The following is a 23,003-nucleotide window of genomic DNA, read 5'->3' as shown; positions in this document are numbered from 1 at the left end:
GGTGCTGTTAACTGAGCTGTTAACTACCTCACAGGGCTGTTAACTGAGTTGACCATAAAGCGTTCAGCAGAGTGCTTGGGAAATAACAGTCATTACATGGTAATTGTTATTATCTGATTGTCTTTGTTATTATTTTGAATACACAGTATTTGGAAATGGAATGTTGAGGGATGATTCCAGAACTTCCGTTTATCAAGCCTACAATCTGCCTAGTGTGGTCAGATTAACTCACATTATTCTCTTCTAACAATTAGAATAAAATTAAACAGGAATTCATTTATATCAATTCTAGGAACCGTAGGCTCCAGGAGGTGATACATAAAAACAAAATAAAACAACAACAACAACAAAAACACAAACTACACAGAGAAAAGGGGAGACCTGACCTGGACCTAAAAAATGAGAAGGCTTTACAGAAGTATAGGCCCCAAGGATGAGTCTGTGAAATAGGTCTTTGTATCACATTTTACGGATATGTAAGCTGATGCTCAGGAAAGCTCCCTGAGAGTGGAGCTGCTTCTCACTGGCTTCCCTGACTGAGATTTCATCTAGTTGGAGGAAGATAAATAACTGTTGCTCCAAACAAAGGATCAAGGGACCGACCACCTAGCCTTTCACCAACAAATGGGCATCATTTCTGCGAGAAGATTCGGAAAGGCAAACAGAAGTGTTATCTTAACTACCAATCAGTCTTATTTATCAGGGCGGGAAAGCTTTTCAAAAAAGGTCTTGCAGAGAGATCATAGAACGCGTATTACGACACCAACGTGGAGACTTAGGAGTACACCTGGCCTCTGTCTGAGGATGAGGTGCTTAGCCCAGAGACACCGGAGTTGTCCAACTAGAGAAAAACATCTGGAACTCAATTTTTTCTCCTAGGAAAAAAAAAACAACAGTCCATCTCATATTTTTATAAACATAGCCATTAACATTGAACAGTTCATATTATGCCAGACTGCAAAAGCTAAGGAACTTACAGTAAGATTTCAACCTTATGTAATTCTACTCTCATTTTCTTTCTTCCCCCTCCCTTCTAAAGCATCATCACTAAAGAGCATAAGCTGGTTGGTAATAGAGTGAACACACTCCGAGTTGCAGGCCCCTTTAGGCCCATTTCCTTAAATTGTTTCCTCCAGTGCCAGATAAGACCAGAATGTCTACCAGAAGGTTTCATTCCAACGGCTCTAGTATGTAAGTGGTTAAATGCTAATAATACTCCTATGTAAAATCATAGTATGAATGGGTTTCAGATTTTTTCCCTAATAGCAAATTGCGATACCAGAGAGAAAAACAAAAGAGCAAGGACAGTAGGCACCTTGCAGGCATCTTGAGGGATTGCTGTCATGATGTGGAAATCAGGAAAATAGCGAGGCTGCAGGGAGCTGCCTACGTCCCAATCCTCAGGAGGTTCTGGAAGCCCCTGCAGTTGGTCCTTGATAATAAACAGATGTTTTTAAATCCTAGATTTGTAAATAGAATAGGATTAGGGATTTTTCCTCTCCTTGGTCACTTGACGGTCATCAGAGATAGGTAGGGTCTATAGTTTTTTATTGTCATTTCAACTGGAAAATGCTGTCACTCAGCAAAGAATTCTTGAACAGCTAGGCATTATGTTAGGCTTTAGGACATGGTTCCTGCCATTTGGATCTTATAGTCTGGTGGGAAAGGCACTCTTAACACAAACAAACAAATAAAATAATTGTGTGTATGTGTGTATGTGTTTGTGATAGGGCCTCACTATGTTGCCCATGCTGGAGTGCAGTGGCACCGTCTGAGCGCACCACAAACTCCGCCTCCTGGATTTGAGTAATTCTTGTGCCTCAGCCTCCCAAGTAGCTGGGATTACAGGTGCGTGCCACCATTTTTAGTAGAGAGAGAGTTTTGTCATGTTGGCAACGCTGGTCTCAAACTCCTGGCCTCAAGTGATCCACCTGCCTCAGCCTCCCAAAGTGCTGGGATTACAGGTGTGATTCACTGCACCCAGCTAAATAAAATCATTTAAATTGCGACAAGTGTCATGAAGGAAACAAATAAGGGGTTAACAAAGGTGAGCTGAGAGATTCTGGTATTCAGATAGGGCAGCAGAAAGTCCTTTCTGAGGAAGTAACACTGAAAGCTGATATATGACAGCTTAGAAGCCAGGCACTGCTGCGTAGGGGAAGAACCCAGGTGAGCGAATCTAAATTCCTTCCAGAAAATTCCAGAATACAGAATACAATTTGGTCCAACATTTTTGAAAGACATAGAATTCAAACAGAACTAAAACAGCACGGTTTGGCATCAACTGTAGCAAAACGCACATACCTCTTTCTGCAAAAATTTCAAAGGACAGAAATCTTTTCACTTAAGGAAGCAGAAGGAGCATATGTAAAAGATCTGAATTAAAACAAGTAAATATATGTTAAGTTCTAAAAGCCCTATTTTTTTTTTCCCATCATCAGGAAGACTGTCAGAATCCACCAGTATCAATGCTGATAACACACTTGGGGCCTTCTAAACTAGGCCTATTCTGTGGGGTAGGGCTGGAGAGGGGCGGCAGGGGTGCTCCAGGACAGAAGGGAGTCCAGTCCAGGTGTGTTGGAAGAACACTATATCCAAAGGGGCTAGGAGAGAGTCAGCAGGGCATGGTCCAGAGTAGCCTTAACATCAGGGAAGTGAAAGCATCAAAACATCAAGTATACAGAGAGGGAGAAGTGGGGAAGGGGGGAGGTGGAGGAGCACACAGCAGGGAAGCCAGGCTGTGGGAAGTTGCATAAGACACTAGGCAGGCAGGCACTGTCAGGGACATGTCTCAGCTGGTAGTGGGGCCCCAGTTCCTGATCTGGATTTGGAGCTAGACTTCCAGACTCAGGGAAGAGAGTCTGACAGGAGCAGAGCAGAGCTTCATCCTAGTAGCTGGGTTACTAAGCAAGGCACTAGGACAGAGTCTTGGATAGGGTATAAGCAGTCTCTTGTACTTTTGTGGGGCCCATTATCAGAATTTCAGAGGTGCGGATGAATAAGCTGAGCCAAGCTATTGCTGGCAATATATATGATGTTTATAGATATGGTACCTTCAAAGCCTTAAACCAAAGGAATGACAACAGTGAGACTTCCAAGTCTCATCAAGCCAGTAGGTGGGGAGATAACTTGGGGAATGGAGGCTAATGCTTTTCTTCTTTCTTTTTTTTTTTTTAAATTTCATTTAATTAGTTTTGATTTATTCTCTACTCAGAAAGAAGCATAAATAAAGGTTGCAGTCTTATGTAAAGACCTGACAATACATACAATGGTCTTCTGCTGATTTGGAAGCAAGGACAGTTTTCTATGAGAGTCTGTTCTTTGTAAAGTATAACTGTTATGGGAAAAAAATAAAATCCATTTCTTATTGTAATTATTTTTCTTGTTTGAGGTTTCTTTTCCATACCCTGAATCTATGACACCCAACTACAAGTTTGGAATATTGCTTCTGAGGCCCATTCTCTGATGAGAAAGTTCAGTCCCAACCCGGAAAAGTACCTGAGTCCCCACCTTTTCAACCTAACACTACACCTAATATCTAGAGTAAGGAATCAGGCTGGACATGGTAGTGGGCGCCTGTAATCCCAGCTACTGGGGAGCCTGAGGCAGGAGAATGCTTGAACCTGGGCGGCGGAGATCGCAGTGAGCCAAGATTGCACCAGTGCACTCTAGCCTGGCAACAGAACAAGACTCTTTCAAATGAAACTCAGTGTTCAGTTTGCAAAATGATGTCTTTATAATTAAGCAAACAGCAGAAGACCAATGAGAGTTGCTTCTTTCTTCCTGGAGAAGTTGGCAGGATAACTGGAATCCCCCAGGAACTCTTCTGTGTTCAATTTGCCAAGTCCTGAGTTCGGAATTTTGTTTTTGAGGTGAATATAAAAGCACCTAAAGGTCAAGGAAAATGTTCTTCCTGGCATTAATTTTAAAAAGATGTCAAGTCTTGGAGCAGTGATTCTGAAGTTTTTCTGGAACACTGTCCTCTCTGAGAATCTGATGCTTATGGACCTTCTGCTTCCCACAAAAATGTGCAATTGTGCATAAAATTTCCAGTAGTTTATGGACCCCTACTTTAGACCATTGCTTTAGTGTAGATGACCGCTTGCCTCTGTAAGGTAGGGAGGAAGAATGTTCCTTTAGTTCCCTTCCTCTGGCCGATCTCTTTTTTGCTTGGATCCAACAGATGCACTCTGGGGCTGCCTGGGCTGGCCCGTCCCCGGCCCAGAGGCCAGTTCACAGTGGTTCGCTGCACCCCGCCATCTTCACAGCTTTTCCTTGGCATTTATGTCCACCTACAGGTAAGGGCAGCGCAGCCCTGGGGAGGCCATGGCTTGGAAACAAGACTCAAGCTCTTCAGTCCCTTCAACCTGAATGAATTTTCCATTACCCCGATTCAAGGCCCTTACGGGACTGGGCACATGTACTTGCTAATGAAGGATTTCTCACAGTGAGAACCATGCAGGAACCTTATTTATTTATTTATTTATTTATTTACTTAATGGTACTTTAGGTTCTGGGGTACATGTGCATGCAGGATTGTTGCATAGGTACATACATGGCAAGTTGGTTTGCTGCCTTCCTCCCCCCATCACCTATATCTGGTATTTCTCCCCATGTTATTCCTCCCCTTCCTCCCCACCCCCCACTGTCCCTCCCCACCCCCCACTGTCCCTCCCCTAGCCCCCCCCCAGCTGACTGCAGTGTGTGATGCTCCCCTCCCTGTGTCCACGTGTTCTAATTGTTCAACACCTGCCTATGAGTGATACCACGCGGTGTTTGATTTTCTGTTCTCGCGTCAGTTTGCTGAGAATGATGGTTTCCACATTCATCCATGTCCCTATGAAGGACACGAACTCATGGTTTTTTATGGCTCCACGCAGGAACCTTTCAGGAGTGTTCATTGCCCTGGGCTCTGCAGCCTGGCCAGGGCTAAATCCACTCTGGCAGCAGCTGCTGTTCAGCCAACAGGGGTATTTAGGGCAGGGTAGAAAGTTCCTGGGACTTGTCTTTAAATGTGTTAAAATATAACCTGGAGGGGTTTATGTTTACAAAGGTTTGAGGTAAAACTGCACTTTCGAAACCATTGTAAAAACTTGTGTAGGGTGTAGCGGGCTGGGGAAAAGTCAATTTAAAAACATAGGCTGAGCGTGGTGGCTCACGCCTGTAATCCTAGCACTCTGGGAGGCTGGGGTGGGTGGATCACGAGGTCAGAAGATCAAGACCATCCTGGCTAACCCGGTGAAATCTCATCTGTACTGAAAAAAAAAAAAAAATTAGCCAGGCATGGTGGCACCCTGGGGATTCAGATAGGAAAGCTGTGGTGAGACAATTATTATGCAGTAGAGGGATCACAGGTGTGGTAGACCCTTCTATGCTTTACTACAGATCCTCTCTGCCTCTCCTTCCAGCTGTCTGGAAACCGTGTGGATCAATTTCATCCGGGTGCAGCTGACTGCATCTGACCTCCCCCAGGATTTCCCTGAGGAAGCAGTGGTAGAACCCTGCTTAGGACTTTCCCCAACACATGGGCAATCTAGAAGTGTGGGATAATCAATGCAAAGCATGGCAAACCTCTGCTCAGTAGGAGGCAGAAGCCTTGTCTCCACCCCTGTTTTACTACCCTGGTGATTCTGAGACCTGAGTGAAAGGCCTCAAGAAGCGGTCCTGTGGGTTGAGCAGCCAGTGCCACTTAGCAGTGCCCTGCTTGATGACACATCTTCCTATTGACTTTGCCTCCTTCCCTGTCTTTCTCACGTCATTCTTTATTGTTGCCCCTAAAACTATACACCCTAATGATATGTTAGCACATCAGCCTTTGCCTCAGGCTCTGCTTCCTGGAGAATCCAGACTAAGCCAATGATTCCTATTTTAAAGGTAGCTTTCCTCATTCTATAATAGTATGACATTCAGAGCAAGCCTGGAGCATCAAGGTTAGTAGCTACCCTTCACTGCTAGAACAAGTATATGTGTGTAGGCAAAAGCATTCTGACATTTGATAGTATTATTTCCAGCATTTATAGGGCTGTTTTTTTTTTTTTTTTTTTTGAGACGGAGTCTTGTTCCGTTGCCTAGGTTGGAGCGCACTGGCGAGATCTCAGCTCACTGCAACCTCCGCCTCCTGGGTTCAAGCAATTATCTTGCCTCAGCCTACCAAGTAGTTGGGATTACAAGCACATGCTAGCATGCCTGTCTAATTTTTGTATTTTTTTAGTAGAGATGGGGTTTCACCATCTCGGCCAGGCTGGCCTCGAACTCCTGATCTTCTGATCTGCCTGCCTCTGCCTCCCAAAGTTCTGGAATTACAGTCATGAGCCACCATGCCCAGCCTTGTAGGGATTTTTAGATGTAGATTTTTAACAACAAGAAATTCCTGTAGTTTCTTGTGTGTGAGTCTTGTCTACTACTTGGATAGATCTTACTTCCAAGACCTTGTGCCTTGTAACATTAGGACAACGTTGGGCAGGCAGGAGATGCTGGAAACATGCCATGTTGAACGGAAGTTGTTCTTTCTTATTTTTCTGAATTCCACCTTGTCTTTTGCTTATTCACTTTATCTACAAACTAGTTTCCAAAAGGGCATTTCTTCCTCTCCTTGTGCTGCCTGTGCATTGTGAAATATTATAGCACCAATGAAAAGTTATACTGAGCATGAAAGTATGACCACTTTTCAACGGACACAGTGGTTTAGCCAAAGAGCTCTCCTCCCGCCGACAGTGGCTCTGAAGGCCCTGCTTGGGAAATGTCCAAGCTTCTTGCCACTATCATGTCCCTGTGTTCCCCTGTGTTTCCAAGACATCCTGCCTCCCATCTCCCCACCACCACTGACAAACTGTGACAGCCCCCAGTTTTATTTGAATTTTCAATTTGAAAGGAAATTAAAATGTGGAAAGAAAGAATTAATCAAGGACTTCCCTGTCACTAACTTGTCTGTCTTCTTCCCTACCCCCTAAAATGGCCTCAAGATTTTAGGAAAATAAAAAATTACTACACACATACTCACACATGGTGGGGTCCCTATTTTAACATGTACAGCAGCCCTTAACCCAGTGTGTTCTCTGGGAGTGGGAGGAGGCAGCTAAAATGATGGTGGCCTTTAGCTCTGCCTCCCATGTTGGGCTCAGGCAGAAGAGCTCAGAGTGTGGAGGTGTTGAGTTCAGGACAGCCAGGGCACTTCAGCTGGTTAGAGAGAGTGAAAGGTGCCCTCTGACAGCTGGGTCTGGGAGCTGTCAAGGCATGGATAGAGCTGCTCTGTGTGGCAGCTAAGCTTTCAAAGGGAAACACCTCTGGCTTTTCAAACATGCACTTTCTGCTTCCTTTCCCTGGCACCTACTTAGACCCTGCCATTCCAAGCCCCCATGCTCATTCCTTCTGACACTTTCCATCCACCCCGCTGACTTTCCCCTCCCACACAACAGAGCACTGGGTCATGGGCAGCTGGGTTGTATACCTATGACTCGTCCTCCTGACTAAACTCTGGGAAGTCAGAGAGTACATCTGACATTACTTTTCTGTTGCCCTCTGTCCGTAGCACATAAGTCATAGGATTTTAGAATGGTGAGGAGCCCCTAGCAATCACATTTAACTCTTTATTTTCCAGGAAACTGAGTCTGGAAGGAGCAAGAGTCCTGGAACCTCAGGGCTGAGCAGCCATCATCTAGTCTGACCTCCTAATTGCTGCTGGGATCTCTCCACTGCCTGCCAGTGGTCTCCCAGCTTCTTCTGAGCATTTCCATTGGCAAAGCAGCAGAGTGGTTAAGTGTACTTGGCCTGGTTTCATGGATCTTGGGGTCACATCTTAGCCTTGGTACTTAACCTCTTTGAGCTTGTGTCCTCATCTGTAAAAGTATCTAACACATAGGATTACCGTGAAGATTAAATAAAGCAATGCATGTAAAGCATTTAGTATAATAGCTTAGTAAAGTGATTGCTGAATAAATATTAGCTATGCTTATCCCATCTCCCGGTACAGTCCAGCCTATCATTAGGTAGCTATGTTAGAAATGTATTAGTTTAGGCTGGGTGCAGTGGCTCATGCCTGTAATTCCAGCACTTCAGGAGGCCAATGCGGGTGGATCACCTGAGGTCGGGAATTTCAGACCAGTCTGACCAACATGGAGAAACCATGTCTCTACTAAAAATACAAAATTAGCAGTGCATGGCAGCACATGCCTGTAATCCTAGCTACTTGGGAGGCTGAGGCAGGAGAATTGCTTGCACCTGGGAGGCAGAAGTTGTGGTGAGCTGAGATTGCACCATTGCACTCTAGCCTGGGCAACAAGAGCAAAATTCCATCTCAAAAAAAAAAAAGTATTAGTTTTGTTTTAGTTGAAATCTTTGCTTCTAGAGTTTCCATCTTGTATGAGTTGCCCAAAGTCACCCAGTGAGTTAGAGTTGGTGACAGAGATGGGATCAGAACCCAGTTTATTCCACAGGGCAGGCTGTCTCTGAAATCCTTGCTGCATGAATGAAAAGGACAGCAATTTGCCGTAATAAACTACTGTTACCATTATTTCCATTTTAGAAGCTGAGACAACAAAGTGGTTTTCCCAAGGCCTCAGAGCTAGTTAGTGATAGAATCAGTTACAGTCCCATGTCTACTTCCTAGTTTGATGTTCTGTCCCACTACAGGTGCAACTTTAATGAGATTCTCTATGTTCTTCTATCTTAGCAGGCCAGAGAGAAGCATGTGTAGATGAAGATAGACAGCAGCCTGCTATGAGATCCCCTGCACATACTTTCCCATGCTATAGGAGCAGGGTTAAAGGGCAGGAATAGTCCACGCCTGTAAGTATACTGGAGACATAAGACTGGTTCTTCAGTTCTTTAGAGAAAATTGCATCAAAACGTCAAACACATTTTGCTTCCAGAGAGCCTATTCTGTAGGGATGATGGCTCAAAGTATGGAGTATGCCCGTGGAAGCATCCTGAGGAGTCAAGGACAAGATGAGTAAGCTAAGCACCTGAGGGGACAGCGGGAAGATTGTTTAAAAGGGCATTTACCAAGTCTATGGCACGGGGTGGACTGAGCACAGGCTGAACCTCACACTTCCATTCCACATTATACATGTGCTACGGTTAGACATGAAGATTCTGTTAGTTTTTTAGTATCTTTGTTTGTTTGTTGTTTTTTTATTGCATTTTAGGTTTTGGGGTACATGTGAAGAACATGCAAGATTGTTACATAGGTACACACGTGGCAGTGTGATTTGCTACCTTCCTCCCCTTTACCTATATCTGGCATTTCTCCCCATGCTATCTCTACCCAACTCCCCACCCCCCGCTGTCCCTCCCCTATTTCCCCACAACAGATCCCAGTGTGTAGTGCTCCCCTCCCTGTGTCCATGTGTTCTCATTGTTCAACACCCGCCTATGTGTGAGAGCATGCGGTGTTTGATTTTCTGTTCTTGTGTCAGTTTGCTGAGAATGATGGTTTCCAGGTTCATCCATGTCCCTACAAAGGACGCAAACTCATCATTTTTGATGGCTGCATAATATTCCATGGTGTATATGTGCCACATTTTCCCTGTCTAGTCTATCATTGATGGGCATTTGGGTTGGTTCCAGGTCTTTGCTATTGTAAACAGTGCCACAATGAACATTCGTGTGCATGTGTCCTTATAGTAGAACAATTTATAATCCTTTTGATATATACCCAGTAATGGGATTGCTGGGTCAAATGGAATTTCTATTTCTAGGTCCTTGAGGAGTTGCCACACTGTCTTCCACAATGGTTGAACTAATTTACACTCCCACCAACAGTGTAAAAGTGTTCCTATTTCAGTTTTTTAGTATCTTTATTACCAATATACACTCAGAAACTTGGGGAAAAAAACTACAGGATGTGTTTGTGGACCTACTGGGACTACTGTGATATGGACTTAGACCTAAATTCCATGTACTTCCTAATCACTATCTTGCTCAGGCAGGAAACCTGAGCTAAAACCACCTACCCTGATACCCTTGAGAGAGTAAAAACATGAAGGTCTCTAGTCATGACACCCCTTCCCCAAAGCCCCCAACCCTGATGGGTGTGTTACAGTGATGTTCTGGGTCCTTAGGATTTAGCTTAGAGCTAGTGTTCAATAATCTCTGAAAAGGTCTGTGTATTTCCCTTCCTCCAGTACACAGTTATTTGGGAAAAGGCTGTAGGAGGGCCTCCATGGGGAAGGATAGAGAGATTTGTAGTACATACTTGTGACACTATCTCAAGAGTTCTTTCCCTAGTGTTCTTGGCCTTTCTTTTACTGAAGCAGCTCTGGGTCTTTGAGTTGATTCTGATCTAGTTTCTCTATTGTGGTGGTTTGAGTCAGGCTTATGTTTGCCAGATCTTCAGTTTCTTTGGTTACCCAGGCAAAGGAGGAGTTTACTGAGCTGCCGTTCTATGTTGCTCTTAGGGACCCATAATCAGCTTTAATACTTCCAGGGATTCCTGTGGGTCAAACCTGCTGATTCTGCTCTGGCCCTGATGCTTTTTATGGTAACCATGCCAACCCTGCCTCTGGTGGCTAAGTGTTGCCTCTTCCACTCCAGGATCCAATCAGCTCCTATGAAATCAGGGAGCTCATTTCAATTGTATCATCTCCTACCTTCAGTCCCAGCCTAAAATAATCTGGTTTACAGATGGATTTGTATAATATGCTGGCACCAGGAGCAAGTGGACTGCTGTTACAGCTCTACTTTAGGGGTGACCCTGCAGGACGGTAGAGAAGAGAAATCCTTCCGTTATGCAGAGCTTTGAGTGGTTTGTCAGTGGTGCACTTTGTGTGCAAGGACAAATGACCTGAGATCCAGATCTCAGCCAATTCATGGACGAGGGCTAATGGTTTGGTCAAGCAGTCAGGAACCTGGAAGGAATAAACTTCATGGATTTGTGACAAGGAGTTTTGGGGAAAATGAATGTGAACAGACTAACCATAATGGGTGAAAATATATTTATTTCATGAGAATGTCCTCCCAAAAGCGTCCACATACTCAAATAGTGTATAAGATTTTGTGCCTTATGAATGTCAGTCAGCCTCTTTCCCACTCACCCCGGTATTTTTCTCAGTGAGTTTACAATCATCACCGTGGTGGTAGGATTAAGATCACAGATAAGCTCAACAACAGGTACTTTCCTTTACGGAGGATGACCTGACCACACCACAGATGAGTATTCAATTTCTCAGAGGTAGTAACTAACCTTGAACCCTTAGTCTAGTACGATGGCCTAGAGATCTCAGTCTAGCACTTGCCTGGAAGGTTGATTACATTAGATTTCTTTTTATGGAGCAGGCAACAACTTGGTTCTCATCGGAGCAGATATTTATCTGGATGTGGATTTGCTTTCTCTGTCCACGATGCTTCTGTCAGGAACATCGCTTATGGGCTTAACAAATGCTTGATTCACTGTCATGGAATCTTTTTTTTTTTTTTTTTTTTTTGAGATAGATTCTCACTCTATCACCCAGGATGGAGTACAGAGTGGCACCATCACAGCTCACTGCAGCCTTGACCTCCTGGGCTCAGTCAGTCCTCCCACCTCAGCTTCCCTAGTAGCTGGGACTATAGGTGTGCACCACCATGCCCAGCTATTTCTTGTTTTGTTTTTGTTTTGTAGAGATGGGATTTTGCCATGTTGCTGATCTCTAACTTCTAGGCTCAAGCCATCCACCTACCTTGGCCTCTCAAAGTGCTGGGATTACAGATGTGAGCCACAATGCCCAGCCTGTCATGGAGTCTTACATGTAATTGTTTCTAGCATCACCATAATGCAACACCAAATGTGTAATTACCATAATGCTGTAACAACAACAATGCAATTCAGTGGTTTAACAAAGTGAAAATATTTCTCGTTCATGTAATTGTCCAAAGTGTATGTTTCTGATTTGCAGCCTTCCTTCATGTGATATTTAGAGGCCATCTTTTGGTTCTAGTATTCCTTAGAATCTCAGCATTCTCAGCATTCAGATGACAGACAGGAAAAGAGAATGTGGATAATCCCCACCACCTTCTTAAAAATCCAAGCCTGGAAGTGATACACGTTACTTCTACTCATATTCCACCGGGGATAGCTAGTTACACAAACACAAGGGATGCTGGGAAATAGTCAATCCCAATGTCAATTCTATATGAATATTTGGTGAACAGCTAGTCATCTAGGTCTGATGTTATCTGTGTGCCAGGCAAATGCATTATGGTAATTATGCATTTGGTTTAGCATTATGGTGATCCTAGAAACAATTACATGTAAGACTCCATGACAGGCTAGGCATGGTGGCTCACACCTGTAATCCCAGGACTTTGAGAGGACAAGACAGGTAGATGGCTTGAGCCTAGGAGTTAGAGATCAACTTGGGCAACATGGCAAAACCCCATCTCTACAAAAAATAAATAAATAAATAAATATATATATATATATATATACACACACACACACACACACACACAAAATTGGTCACCACATATCAGTGGATACCTTTATTCCCATACTTAAACACTTAGAACATAAAAACACACCAAGAAATAAAAAATCCCACTCAGCCACCACATCCAGCTCAAAGTCCAGGATCTCTGGGAGATGTGCAGTTCTTTCTGGCAAGTCCAGATGTACCTCCTTGTGGTCTGGAGACTTAGAAACTCAAAACAACTATCTGTGCTCCACTAATCACCACCCAAAATACAACATGAAGGCAGAAACATAGGGTCAGGACAGGACGTTCTAGAATCCCTTTTAGAAAGGGAAGAATGGGAGCTACAGAGCAGTCGCTTATCCATCATCCATCACAATGATGAAATCTTGCCTCGATAGACACAGTAAAAATGGCCTGCTCCAATGTGAGGGGAAATTTCTTGATTATATCTTAATTCTGATCTCTTGTGGAATTTACTCGTCCATTGTTCTCCCTGGTACCTGGCTCTACCTTTGGAAAATTCTTTCATGTCCATTTTCCTCTGTGGCATCATCTGAAATGAGCATCGAGTTGGCCTTCCTTGGAACTATAGAGCATTCACAGCCTGCTTCCTGCTAGTGCAAATTTGGGCCCCTGAGAGTGGTTTTATATTTCAGGGTATTTGTTTGTTTGTTTGTTTTAGGCCAGGGTCATGATTTATCTGCCAGTACAATTCTCTCAAAGACGGTAGGCTTCTAATCTGTTTGCTTCCAGCCAATTGCATGTGCTAGTAGCCCAAAATGTGCTAGTAATTGCATGTGCTAGTAGTCCTAGACGCAAGTCTCAGTACTCTCCTATTTCTTTGTTTTCTCACCCTCATGCCTCTCTCAGCTCATCTGAGGCTACCTAATGACCATCTGGCCACAGGCTTCAGTATGGAGGTAATAACTTGAAGCTGATCTTTATCATAGCCTGAGTCCTCCTGTATAACTGTGAAATCTTAATGAACTTTTGTTGCCCAAATATACTTTGCACCTTAACTTCCATTATTTGATGTCCAGAAGTTCCAACTTTTCCAGTCCCACAAGGTCCCATATTTCTTTACTGCCTTGATAACCTTTAATTTACATTTCATAACAGGTTACTAAACTCAAATCATCTCAGTGTCTGTTTGTGAGAAACTTGACCCGAGATCCTTGTATATTGACTCTCTCCCTATTAGGATGCAAATTTTAACATGGCAAAGACTTTATCTATCTTGTTTATTACTCTATCCCAATGCCTAGACCAGACCAGTGCCTAGCACATAATAATTTAAGGTGCTAAACAATTATATTGAATGAGTGAATGGAATAGGCACAAGTAGACTTTTATCTAGTGAATGGATGACATGAGTTTAGTGTCCTCCTTGACAGATGTTCTGGTAAGGCTGTCCTTCTTCATTTCACCATATCCAGTGATGTTTTAGAGCACAGTAATGTTTTAGCAACTATCATCGGTTGGCACTTTGGAAAACTGCCTGGCTGGCTCATACCCAATGCTCACTGAATGAATAAACACGGTGTATGCCTAGGACTAGGAGAAGCAGAAGACACACAATAGGGGGAAATGAGGTAAAGGAGGGCTTGTTTACTTGGTGCAATCAGATTGGGGCAGCTCCACCACTGACAATCAGTAGGGAGAGGGAACTCCGTAAGCAGCTACCACTCCTCTGTGTAAGTAGCCACACTTTGTTTTGGCCAAGCAAGGGGAAGGCTGGCTATCCCTGTAGAGATGGGAGAAAAGGGAATATGGCAGTTCTAGGTGTTTCCCTCTGATAAGATAAACCCTGGAGCCTGATCCCGTAGGGGTTTAATCCCGTAAGCTTTAATCCGTAGCTTTTTAACATCTTTGCCAAGGGTGGAGCAGGGTTGGGTGGCAGCTAAAATTGGCTAAAAATAAATCCTGAAACAGACATTGTTTGTCAGGAGCAGGTGCTTTAGGAGAGTATAGCTTGACTTCCAAAAATAGAGAGTATCTCACAGGACTTTTGCAAGGGGAGACTGGGTACCTGGTGGCAGCCATGAAGGTTGTTTTGCTATTCAGGTCCCTTGAAGGAAGCTGGCCAAACCTTCATCCCACCCTCATCCCTAACACCACCACATACCACAGTCCTGTCTTGGCTCTACCGGGTTGCTTTGCCACCTCCTGCTCAATATAGATTCACAAAGCCACCACCTTCTGAGCCAAGGATTATAGAGTTTCTCAAAATAAGTTGTACTGAACAACTGTGATACCCAGAAACAGAATGAATGGAAATTCCAAAGCCTTGGGACAAGGTTCCTATTCCCTCACACTTAAGCTCCTGCCCCTGGGCCCCTGAGGGCGCCTGACCAGAAAGCAAATAGAAAGAACAAATCTTTCCAACCTTGTTTTCCATTTTTGCATCGAAAAGAAGTTGGTCTAGGTCAGTGCATTTAAAGCCCTTTTGTAATAGGGAAACTCCTCAAATACGATCTCCTATAAGCTCATGCATAGAACTGGCCAATGCTGATTGAACAGTCCTGATTGAATTGTGAGACAGGGAAAGGTGGGTAGCAGAGCCTCAGCCAGTTTGTTCCATCTCTGTCCCTCCCTTCTGTGGGCCTGGATGAGCTATCAGAATCCCTTTTGTCACTGTTGAGGGCAGAGCAGTGCGAGGCCCAGCAGGCTAGGACACACTGAGCAGGGCCAGGACCTGGGAATAAATTATACATGGGGCAGGTCTTCCTAGCTCATGTCAGTACTGCACCAGGGGAGCTGAGCCAAACTCAGCATTCAGGCCTGTAAGTGTGAGTATAGGTGGAGACGGGGGGTTGGGTTGGCCTCAGCTGAGAAGAGAGGGGGCCTCTGGGCTAGGAACCCAGGCAGGGCCAGAGACTGTGAGCAGTTTGATGTGACCATAATGGAACTAAATGGTCATAGTGTTAGCATTTGCAGATGACAGTGGAGAGGAAGCCATGAAGGATCCAGTTAATGGCCCTTGAAGGTCACTGTGGGAAGCCTGGACTTCACTGCCCCTAAGTTTAAATGCCCCAAACATTCTACCTAGGCTTTCGCTCAAACTTATTCCTGGCATCCACCTTCCATCACCCAATACGAGTCTGTTCTCCACGCTGATGCTGTCGTGATCTTCCTGAAACAACCTGGCCTATCCCAGCACTCCCTCCTTCAGCTCCCTCAATGTATCCTTATGGAGTAAAGTCCAAACTCCTAAGCCTGCCTTTCAAAGTCCTCCATGATTACACCACAGTCTCCTTTCCAGCATGGTCCTTTTGACTTCCAATTGACTCATGCTGGGCCCTCTACCCACTCTCCTTTCTCTGTGCAGCCTCCCTTGCCTTCTCCCAGGGTCTTCTGTTGAAGATCTGTTATTCTTTAAGGCCTGGTTCTAATCTCATATCCCTTGAAACTTCTTTTAAGATCTTCCAGTTTGAAATAATCTCTCAAGCCATTGTATTTGTATATCATGTATCTATGCTAACACTCATCTGTCTGCCCAGTATCAGAGTTATTTATAAATGTCTGTTTCTCCTATTATGCTGTGTGCTCTTAGCAAGCTAAAATAGAGTTGACAAAAGAAATATTTGATGAGTTTCTTGTACTGGATTTCATAAAACCTTTTTGGAATAGTTCTATAGATATCCAAACACTAAGAGCAACCATCCTGAGCCTAGGACATGCTGATCTTTAAAGACCCATGCAATTTCTATTCCTTGTTCCGTGGTAGGTTATCACTAGATAAGAAGTGCCACCCTGATTAGGCCAAGAATCTCCCACACCCCTCTCAGCTCAGTGTTGTGTCTAACAGTGGAGCCAGGCTGGCGATTTGGGCCAGAGCATGATGCTGATATCAAAACATTAGGACGTCATCCAGCATACTGCCTTAGACTCTTTCCTCGACTCTGGATCGATCATCCGAGGTGAACACACTGCTGCTCAGTCTGTGAGGAATAGAGCAACTTAGCAAGGGAGGCAAATGGTTCTACAGCGGGAAAAGCAGCCATCTGAGATAGTTTATTGAGCATGCTTATGTGCCAGGCTCTGGATCAGAGGCTCTGGGTGATACCACCCTGAAAGTTTAAGAAAGATGGTTAAGTACAAGTCAGGGTAATGTGCAGCTGACAGGTTGTGTTCCTGAACCACAGGAAATCTAAAATGTTTACTTTGGAGAAACCTATGAACAGGAAAGTGCGGCTTCCAGGCTACTCCAGAGGAGTCAATTTAACTCATAATGTCACTAACTATAGTACCTTAACATTATAGAACTCAAGCAACTTTAAAAATCTGATTCCAGCAGAAAAAGTCATTTTGCATTCCAGTATGAATGCTATCTCCTCCAAGTACAGCCCCAGCCACAGGCTTGAAGGTCCTCTCCCCTGCACGGGGCCCCCGTAGTGGCAGAATGTGCCCTCAGCCAGTATAAATGGCAGGGAAAGAGAGTTCCTAAAGTTTCTAGTGTTTGAAGTGGGTGCCTAAGTGTCCCCAGCAGCAAGGAGAGGAGAGTTTGAATGCTTCCTTCCTTCAGCGATGCAAGTCCTTGGCTGGAACGGTCATTGTGTGGAATGGGCATTCACTGAGCATGATTTGTATTCTGGGAAGGGCCTATTGACTTAATTTGATGAACTGGAGAATACTAGAGCTGAAAAGATCATTTAGGGTGAACTAATCCAAGCTGCACGCTTTATAGAGGAGGAGACAGACACTAAGGACTTGCCTCTGGCTATACAAAATTTGTGGCAAAGCCAGGGTATGAACCCAGATCTTCCACAGAGCAGGTCACTTCATCTGAGTTCAGTTTCTTCCTTTGTTTAGTGGTAATGATCATGCCTCCCCAACTCCCAGGGTTGTTGGGAGGGTCAAACAGGGACATGCTTATGAAATCTTTATAAACTGCAAAATGCCATGCAAATGGAAGTTCCTTTTGCTTCTTCTATTTCCAACTGCCTCTTACTCCCCTCTGCAAACTTAGTAGTATAATAAAGTAATACAGGAGCCAGGATGTGTGATGGCTGGATCCCAGGAGAGCCCAAATCCTACTAGCCTACCAGCCTAAGAAGCTGTGGGGCCTGTTAACACTTGACCTGTTTCCCTTTTTTTTTCTGACCCCTGAAGCTGACATTTGTCTTTGGACAGGCAGCAGAAAACATGCTTGCTTTTCTCACTCAGAGAGGGCCAGCCTCCTAGAAAAAGTTCATAAGCTTCAAAGAAGACGTGCTTGCATAGGACAGCACCAGAAACAGCCCCAGGTGTCTGTCAGAGCAATGCTGGGAGCCCTTTGGCCTTACCCAGTAGGAGGCTGTAGAAAGCAAGGGGTTCTCAGCAGAAATCCCTCTTGAAATGAGCTTTCCTCCAGGTGCCACCTTTATGCCTTCAAATACACTGGTTTAGGTTGTATGTACCTGTTCCACCTAATCAAACTTGTAGATATTTTTGCAATAAGTTAAACAATATTCTTCAATTGTTTGCCATTGATGGGTCATTTGTTTTTCAATTACTCGGTGCCATTTTTAGAAATATCCTGTCAACTATCAGTATTCAGTTATGGCATTCTATTGCTGGCGTGAGCCCACACATCTGGGTGTACTTTCTTATAAGAAAGGCTTTACTAAGTTTGGATTGGTTGATTTTCCTTGTGGTCCAGCTGATTATGACACCTCTCTGCACAGGACATTCACAAGACTGCCCATAATAGTAATGACTCTGACAGAAAAATCATGTGTCAAGTGTGTTATCTGTTTTAAAGCATCAAACAGCTGTGAGTGAAAATCATAATGGGAGATAACATTTATGAAGCAATGAATGAATATGTCAGGCTCAGTACTGAGCATGTCACTTGAATAATCTCATTTAATCCTCACAATCTTCTAAGGTGGGTTGACTATTATTATAAATATTTGCATTTTACAAATGAGGAAATTGAGGCTTAGATAAGTGACCTGCCCACAGTCCTACAGCTTGTAAACGGAGGAGGTGGAATTTGGTAATGTTCATCTAGGTCAGTGGATTTTGTATGTGAAATTCCTAAACATGATTTAAAAATAAAGGTGCACTTAATTGCATAGTTGATAAAAAGTGCTCCTCAGTGAATAAAACGGAAAAATGTTCTGAGCTCTTGTTTCAGGCCAGGAAGGCATTTACCGTGATATGATATGAGTCTTGTGGTCCAGAGAGGACTTTGTATGTAGCAGGCCATGGATGGTTACTAAGTTCTGCACGACAGTCTGCGGTACCCCAAGAGGTCAAAGCTGGGCCTCCACCCAGCATTACATGATTCTGAACAACAATAAATTATGGAAGGACAGCTGTGGTGGCTCACACCTGTAATTCTAGCACTTTGGGAAACTGAGACAGGAGGATCCCTTGAGCCCAGGAGTTTGAGACTAGCCTGGACAACATAGGGAGACCCTGTCTCAAAAAACAAAAAACAAAAACACAAAATTATGGAAGGGTTCCAAAGAGCACTATCCTGCCCAAGTCACTTCTGTGTTTATTCTCATAGATGCCTATTAGGTCTGTAGGCATAAGCTGCTTGTAGGTTCAGTACCAGAAACAGCACTGGATATTGTATCACATTTAACATTGTGCGTGTAAGATATAAACCCTCATTACCCGCTTCTTCACCCTCTCCTCCTGTGGCTTCTTCCATCTCCCTCATCTCTTCCAGGAGGCCTCACTATAAGGTTTTTTGTTATTATGCTCAGTGAGCAGGGAGCAGTCAGGATAGGGAGGTGGGTTGGAGCCATGATCGTCTCCCTGTCACCACAAGTACAGCTGAGACTGTGCCCCATCCAGTCACACTCTGACAGCAGCTGCCACAGCAACCACACCCTCAGCCTCGTTTCCAAGAGTCAAAGTGGCTGTCCCCAGTGCCCCCTGGAATGTTGACAGAGCCGAAAACTCAGATTAAAAAATGACTCGATAAAAAATTGACTGAGTCAGAGCTTAAAGACTGTGCCTTGCTCAGCAACCCCCCCATTCTGCTTCTGCTTCCATCTCTTATCCAGTACATGTTCTAGCTGTTATATGCAGTGTAAGGACATCACACATATGAAGTAATAATGTGATGGTCCTTTAGAACTTCTTTGGAAAGGATCTCAGTAGACATGTGTTGCAGACACACACGTATGCCCAGAAGATCATAGGCTCATGTTACACAGATTATGGGGTGATCACATGGCTTTTCTCAAGCTTTGAGTCTTGTCAAATACTAATCTATAAAAGTCCATCTTCTGCTTAAGGAATTCCTACATTTGGAAATGAAAGACAATATCTATCATTATGAAAACAAAATTATAAAAATCACTGGTAGAGCAAACACATAAATGAGAAAAAAGACTTAAATGCTACCACTCCAGAAAAGCCACCAACTCACAATGATAAACAATGAGAGAAAAAAAGAAACAAGGGATATAAAAATCAGTAAGAAAACAGTTATTAAAATGACAAGAATAGCCATCATCTGCCAATAATAATCATAAATGTAAATGGATTAACTTAACCACTTGAAAAATAAAACTTGCCATGAATGAGTAAAAAACCATGACCCAATCACATGTTGCCTACAAGAAACTCATATCACCTGTAAAGATACATACAGACTGAAAGTAAAGGGATAGAAAAATATATTACAAGCAAATGGAAACCAGAAGCAAGCAAGAATACTTATACTTGTATCAGATAAAACAGACTTTAAGTCAAAACAGTAAAAAGGTTGACTTTTCTATAGAGCATGTTAAAAAAAACAACCACTAAAAAGAAACAAAGTAGATCATTGTATAATAAAGGGATCAATTCAGCAAGAGAATATAGCAATTCTAAATATATATGACACCAGAGCACCCAGATATATAAAGCAAATATAATTAGATCTAAAGGGAGAGATAGACTCTAATATGGTAATAGTTGGCAATTTCCATGGTCTACTCTTAGCACTGGACTGATCATCTGGAGAGAAAATCAGCAAAGAAACACTGGATTTAAACTATGCTTTAAGCCAAGTGGACCTAACGGACATTTACACTTTTTTAAACTTTTAAGTGCAGGGGTACATGTGTAGGTTTGTTACATAGGTAAACCTGTGTCGTGGGGGTTCATTATACAGATTATTTCATCACCAGGTATTAAGGCTAGTTCCCGTTAGTTACTTTTCCTGATCCCCTCCCTACTCCCATCCTCCTTCCTCCAGTAGGCACAGTGTCTGTTGTTCCCCTCTATGTGTCCATGTGTTCTCATCATTTAGCTCCCACTTAGAAGTGAGAGTATGTGGTATTTAAATTTCTGTCCCTGTGTTAGTTTGCTAAGGACAATGGCCTCCAGCTTCATCCATGTTCCTACAAAGGACATAATCTCATTCTTTTTTATGGCTGCATAGTATTCCGTGGTGCATATGTACCACATTTTCTTTATCCAGTCTATTCTTGGTAGGCATTAGGTTAATTCCATTATCTTTGCTATTGTGAACAGTGCTGCAGTGAATCTATGCATGCATATGTCTTTATGGTAGAATGATTTATATTCCTTTGGGTTTATACCCAGTAATGAGATTGCTGGATTCAATAGTAGTTCTGTTTTTACCTCTTTGAGGAATCGCCACAATGCTTTTTACAATGGTTGAACTAATTTACACTCCCACCAATGATGTATGAAACCCCAGGTTGAAGCGATTCTCCTGCGTCAGCCTCTCAAGTAGCTGGGGTTACAGGTGCCTGCCACCATGCCTGGCTAATTTTTGTATTTTTAGTAGAGGTGGGGTTTTGCCATGTTGGCCAGGCTTGTCTCAAACTGCTGACTTCAGGTGATCTGCCCACTGCATCCACCCAAAGTGCTGGGATTGCAGGTGTGAGCCACCGTGCTTGGCCATGATTTCAATATTTTAAAATTTGTTGAAACTTATTTTGTGCCCTGACATATGGTTTATCCTGGAGAATGTTCCATGTGCTGATGAGAACAATGTTTATTCTGCAGCAAAAATTGACAAATGGGGTCTAATTAAAGATTCTGCACAGCAAAAGAAACTATCAATAAACAACCTACAGAAAGGGAGAAATATTTTGCAAATTATGCATCTGACAAAGGTCTAATATCCAGAATCTATAAGGAACTTAAATAAATTTACAAGACGAAAAACCAAACAACTCCATTGAAAAGTGGACAAAGGACAGGAACAGACAGTTTTATTTTTTGTTTTGAGATGGAGTTTCACTTTTGTTACCCAGGTTGGAGTGCAGTGGCACGATCTTGGCTCACTGCAACCTCTGCCTCCTGGGTTCAAGCAATTCTCCTGACTCAGCCTACCGAGTAGTTGTGACTACAGGTGCGGGCCACCATGCCCAGCTAATTTCTGTATTTTTAGTAGAGATAGGGTTTCACCGTGTTGGTCAGGATGGCCTCGATCTCTTGACCTTGTGATCTGTCTGCCTTGGCCTCCCAAAGTGCTGGGATTACAGGTGTGCGCCACCACACCCGACGCATACACTTTTCAAAAGAAGACAGATGTTCGTCCAATGAGCATATGAACAAAAGCTCAGCATCACCGATCATTAGAGAAATGCAAATATGACCTGGCATGGTGGTTGAGGCCTGTAATCCCAGCACTTTGGAAGGCCGAGGTGGGCAGATCACATGAGGTCAGGAGACCAGTCTGTAGCACAGTAGAATAAAACTATAACTTAATAACAAAGGAACTTTGGAAACTGCACAAACACATGGAAACAAAACAACATGCTCCTGAATGACCATTGGCTCAAGGAAGAAATTGAGGAGGAAATCAGAGAATTTCTTGAAATATATGGAAATGTAAGCACAACATACCAAATCCTATAGGACACAAGAAAAGCAATGCTAAGAGAGGAGTTTATAGTAATAAATGCCTATATCAGAAAAAGTAGAAAGATTTCAAATAAACAATCTAATCATGTACTTCAAGGTACTAGAAAAGCAAGAACAAACCAAATCCAAAATTAGTAGATGGAAAGAAATAATGAAGACTAGGGTGGAAGTAAATGAAATAGAGACTAGAAAAATACAAAAATCAATAAAACAAAAAGGTATTTTTTGAAAAGATAAACAAAATCAATAAACTGCTAGTCAGACTAACCAAGAAAAAAAAAAGAAGACTCAAATAAAATCAGAAATGAAAAAGGAGTCATGACAACTGATGATATCACAGAACTACAAAAGATTTTCAGAGACTGTTATAAAATAACTATACACTGAAAAACTGGAAAATCTAGAGGAAATTGATAATTTCCTAGACACATAAAACCTGCCAAGACTGAATCAGGAAGAAATAAAAAACCTAAATAGACCAATAATGAGCATTGAATCAGTAATAAAAAGTCTCCTGACAAAGAAAAAGCCCAGGACTGGATGGCTTTATTGCTGAATTCTGCCAAACTTTAAAAGAAGAATTAATACCAATTATCTTCAAGGTATTAAAAAAATTCAGAAGGAGGGAATTTTCCCTAACTTATTCTATGATGCCAGCATTATCCTGATACCAAAACCAGTCAAGGACATAACAAAAAAGAAAACTACAGACCAATATCCCTGATGAACATGCACGCGAAAATCCCCAGCAAACCAAATCCAACAGCATATCAAAAAGATAGTACA

General features: G+C 43.0%; 1 long non-coding RNA gene across 1 annotated transcript in view; it reads right to left on the bottom strand.

Moving 5' to 3' along the window:
- Positions 1 to 414: 414 nt before the first annotated feature.
- The window catches only part of LOC135272325 (uncharacterized), a 74,374-nt gene continuing 51,785 nt past the window's right edge, over positions 415 to 23,003 (bottom strand). Inside the window, exon 3 of the long non-coding RNA XR_010340484.1 lies at positions 415 to 875. This is a non-coding gene — a long non-coding RNA (uncharacterized LOC135272325). The remainder of the gene's footprint in view (positions 876 to 23,003) is intronic.

Source organism: Aotus nancymaae, unplaced genomic scaffold (genome assembly GCF_030222135.1).
Source record: "Aotus nancymaae isolate 86718 unplaced genomic scaffold, 86718_ANA_hifiasm-v0.15.2.pri h1tg000108l, whole genome shotgun sequence".
NCBI classification, from domain to species: domain Eukaryota; kingdom Metazoa; phylum Chordata; class Mammalia; order Primates; family Aotidae; genus Aotus; species Aotus nancymaae.
Note: the sequence above shows the minus strand (reverse complement) of the source record. Positions and strands in the feature narration are given on the sequence as shown.